Source organism: Myotis brandtii, unplaced genomic scaffold (genome assembly GCF_000412655.1).
Source record: "Myotis brandtii unplaced genomic scaffold, ASM41265v1 scaffold187, whole genome shotgun sequence".
NCBI classification, from domain to species: Eukaryota; Metazoa; Chordata; class Mammalia; order Chiroptera; family Vespertilionidae; genus Myotis; species Myotis brandtii.
In genome coordinates this window covers 1,882,263-1,887,025 of record NW_005356944.1, presented here as the reverse complement: position 1 = coordinate 1,887,025, position 4,763 = coordinate 1,882,263, and the positions used below count along the sequence as shown (strand labels likewise).

Here is a 4,763-nt window from a genome sequence, read left to right as displayed (position 1 = left end):
CCACCGGGGGCAGACGCTCAATGCAGGAGCTGCCCCCTGGTGGTCAGTGCGCTCCTACAGGGGGAGCGCCGCTCAGCCAGAAGCCAGGCTCACGGCTGGCGAGCACAGTGGTGGTGGTGGGAGCCTCTCCCGCCTCCGTGACAGGGCTAAGGATGCCTGACTGCCAGCTTAGGCCCTCTCCCCGCAGGAAGCAGGCCTACGCCGTCAGTTGGACATCCTCCGAGGGCTCCTGAACTGCAAGAGGGCGCAGGCTGGGCTGAGGGCCCCCCCCGCCCCGAGTGCACAAATTTTTGTGCACTGGGCCTCTAGTATATATATGAAAGGCTAAGCAACCAGCCAGTATGTATGACACGCACTGACCACCAGGGGGCAGACAGCAACTTTGCAGAGTGCCCTCTCCCACTCTGGGACTCTTGGGGGATATTAGAGAGCTGGTTTCAGCCTGATCCCCGCAGGCCAGGCCGAAGTACCCCACCTGCCGGAGGGACCCCGCTCACTCCACAGACGCCCTTCGAGCCGCAGTGCCACCCCAGGTGCGGCCAGCCAGGGAGGGACCACGGGAGGTTGGCTCCAGGGCGTGTCCAGCCTATTTCGCACAGTCTCGCCCTGCCGGCCACCTTCTAATTAATTTCCTTTTAATGTGCACAAATCTGTACACCAGGCCACTAATATTTAATAAGAAGAAAAGTTAAAATATTAAGAATGGAGTATATCTCATTTAATTAGAATATGTGTTGCTTTCTATTCTAGCTAATATACATTTCAGTCAGCAGCAAATTGAAGCTGTATAGTATTAATGATCGTTCAGATCACTCTATATAATCTGTGTTATATTATATAACCTTATTTAGGTAACTGCTTTAAACATTTTGTAGACTCCAGTACTTCTTAAAGTTTTCAGTTATTGATTTTCAAATCTTCGTTGTAGGTATAAGCCTCTCAGAAGAGCAAGCATAACCACGTTTCCTGCCCAGTTGGTCTTTTCCTTTGATAACCACCCGTGTTATCCTACAAGCCTGTCAATAAGCATTTAATGAGAAGGCGCTGTGGGGCTGGAGCCTCTACAGGGGCCTAGAAGCAAACAAAAGATTAGGTTTGCCTGGAGAAGCTGACAATCAGGTTGCTGGTTTTCATGAGCATAAGCCAGCATGGGTTTGCTTAATTTTGTTTTTCATCAGCAATGACAAAAGATGTTTTTTTAAAGGTGTACCATTAGCTCTGACACTGCCCTTAAGTTGACAGAAAAGAAAACAGTTCCCATTAACGAATAAAAAATTTGTGACAAAGTTTATGTAGAATCCTGGGGTATAGTCTCCAGAGGTTTTCATAACCACAAATCAGATTTACACTGTAAAGTACTCAGTGGATAGTGCGTTGGCCTGCGGACTGAAGGGTCCTGGGTTTGATTCTGGTCAAGGGCACATGCTTGGGTTGCAGGCTCCATCCCCATTAGGGGGCATGCAGGAGGCAGCCCATCAATGATTCTCTCTCATCATTGATGTTTCTATCTCTCTCTCTCTCCCTTCCTCTCTGAAATCAATACAAATATATTTAAAAAATAAAAAAATAAAGAAATAAAGTATTAGATCAGTTCTTAATTATCCATACATTAGTAAAAATGGGTTCGCCCGGTTTGGCTCAGTGGATAGAGCGTCAGCCTGCGGACTCAAGGGTCCCAGGTTCAATTCCGGTCAAGGGCATGTACCTTGGTTGCGGGCAAATCCCCAGTAGGGAGTGTGCAGGAGGCAGCTGATCGATGTTTCTCTCTCATCGATGTTTCTCTCTAGCCCTCTCCCTTCCTCTCTGTAAAAAAAAATCAATAAAATATATATTTTTTTAAAAATGGGTTCTAATTTTTCATGTTTTAAGAGTAAAATGTCGCTTTCCGATCCGCCATCTGCGGTGGAGTTGCCGCCAAGATGCAGATTTTCATGAAAACCCTCACGGGGAAGACCACCACTCTCGAGGTTGAACCCTCGGATACGATAGAAAATGTCAAGGCCAAGATCCAGGATAAGGAAGGAATTCCTCCTGATCAGCAAAGACTGATCTTTGCTGGCAAGCAACTGGAAGACGGGCGCACTTTGTCTGACTACAACATTCAAAAGGCCACGCTTCATCTTGTGTTGAGACTTCGTGGTGGTGCCAAGAAAAGGAAGAAGAAGTCGTACACCACTCCCAAGAAGAACAAGCATAAGAGAAAGAAGGTGAAGCTGGCTGTCCTGAAATACTACAAAGTGGATGAGAATGGCAAAATCAGTTGCCTTTGTCGGGAGTGCCCTTCAGATGAATGTGGTGCTGGAGTTTTTATGGCCAGCCACTTTGACAGACATTATTGTGGCAAATGTTGTCTGACCTATTGCTTCAACAAACTGGACTGGTTTTTAATTATCCATGCGTTAAGTAAAAATGTGTTCTAATTTTTCATGTTTTAGGAGTAAAATGTCAGGACATTTTTGTGGTTTCCTCTGACTAGTAAGACAGGAGGGAGGTTCTTTGTGAGGATTTCCAACCAAGCCATGTACAACCAATCTGATATATGGTAGATCCTTTTCTTGCCACTGGAAGGCTCAGGACTATGAGATTAGCAATGCTCCTGTAAGAGTTCATTCAGTCGAACTTGGTAGTAACTTTTTTTCTTGACTGCTTCCAGTTCTGCATCTGTGATTTTCTTAGCAGTTGCTAAATCTTTGTAGCTTTCATGGAGACGATATGGTTCTATCATCTCTTCAAAGACTTTCCAGCTTAGCACCTTCTCACACCCGCTTCCCAAAGAAGAGCTAAAACCCAGACTTATTGCGACCTACAAGATTCTGTTGGGCTTGATTTCTACCTGCCTCTCCAGCCTCATTTCTTATCTCCCTTCCCCCTAGTTCACTACATTTCTATCACACTAACCTTTTTTCTACTCCATGAATAGTTTCTTTTCTCTTTAGGGCCTTTGCACTTGCAGTTCCCTGACTGCAGTGCTTTGATCTCAGTTGGTTACTTGAATGTTCCCTGTGTCATTCAGACCTTAGTTCAGATAGGCCTTCCCTGGCTGCCACATCTGACTCAAACATGTACCTTCAGTTATTTTCTCAATTAATATATTACTTTTAACTTTTTTCTGTTACATACTCTATCTAAAATTGTCTTGTTTATTTTTGTCCCCTTCCCCTCTAAAAGACTAAGTTTTATAGAAGAGGACGTATACTTTCTTATTCATTACTTTATCCTTGGTGCCCAAACATTCCTGGCATACAGTATGTTTTTAATATATGTTTGTTGAATAAGCAAACATTTTGTATGTTTTTTTATACAGAAGACCCTCCAGCTGTGAAGATTAATCATTTGCTAATTTTTAAAGTCTAGATTCTATCAGTAGAGGGCAACATGTGAAACTATTGGCTTACTTTTTTAGGTTTCTTCCTAAAACAAACAAAAAGTCAAACACACTTGAGGACATTCGAGCAGTTTTACCTTTATGGATAATAACTGTAATAAAGGCAAAGTGTCTTAACAGTGAGTCTCAACAGAGTAATGGTGGTGGTAACGCCTCTAGGGTGCTTTCTGGATTGTCACAATGATCAGGGACTTCACTGACATTTAGTGGGTGGAAAAACAAGGATGCCAGGCATTCTACAACATACAATTCCTTTAAGTCCTGCACAATTAAGAAATGACTAGCTTCCTTCACAATTTCCAACATTCTTGTAAGTGAAAACATTCCACTCAGGGCAGAACCAGGTTTTGTAGAGCCTAAAGCTTATATAAGCTGGAGGGTCATCTATCTCTATATGAAAAAGCAGACAAAATTACAATTTCAAAATTAAGTCTAGGATTTTAAAATATCAAATATTTAGGAATACATCTAAAGAAAGATGTACAATAGTTCTTTGCCAAAAAGTGCAAAATCATTTAAAGAAGATCTAAATAAGTGAAGGGACACACTGTGTCCATGAAATTAAAAACTCACTATTTTTAAAATTTTCATTCTCTCTAAATTAATCCACAGAGTCAATGAATCTTAATAAAATTCTCCAAAAAATTTATGAAAGTTGAAAAGTTGATTCTAAAATTCTTTTTTTAAATGCAAAGAGCAAAAGCTAGTCAAGGCAATCATGAAGAAGCACAAAGTTGAAGACTTAGACCACCAGGGAACAGGCCTGTTACAAACAGATAATAGAGACGGGGGACAACAGTACAAATGCTGACAAACTGACCAATGGTACAGAACCGATAGTCTAAAAGGTAAACTGTCACATGACTTATGATCAAGGTGACAATGCAGAGCAAAGGGAAAAAAGATCTTTTAAATAAATAGTGCAGGGTTAATTGAATATCCACATGGGGGAAATCTATCTTAACCCCTCAGGCACATGCAAACATCAATTCCAGATGGACTAGATGTAGATCTAAATGTGAAAGGTAAAACCATTCAACTTTTAGAAAATATAAGAGAACATCTTCATGATCTTAAAATAGACTAAGATTTCTTTAATGTATCTTTATTGTTGAAAGTATTACAGCTGCCCCCTTTGTTTTTGTGGGGTTTTTTTCAAATTGACCTCCACCCTACACCCGCTCCTCCCAGGCCTTCGTCAAACTATTGTCTGTGTCCATATGGGGGCTATGCATATATGCATGTAAGTTCCCCAGTAATTGCCCCCTTTCCCCACTCCCCTCACATTCCCCCCCATAATCCTCCACACACACACACACACACACCCCGTAAAATAAGGTTTTTTTTAAATAGCACATAAAAGGCACTAAATATAAAG

General features: G+C 41.9%; 1 pseudogene across 1 annotated transcript; it reads left to right on the top strand.

Annotated features, from left to right (window-relative positions):
* The first annotated feature begins 1,882 nt into the window (after positions 1-1,882).
* Positions 1,883-2,420, top strand: LOC102240307 (annotated as a pseudogene). Its single transcript, XR_001361747.1, has one exon. The product of XR_001361747.1 is annotated as a ubiquitin-40S ribosomal protein S27a pseudogene (transcript).
* The last annotated feature ends 2,343 nt before the right edge of the window (positions 2,421-4,763 follow it).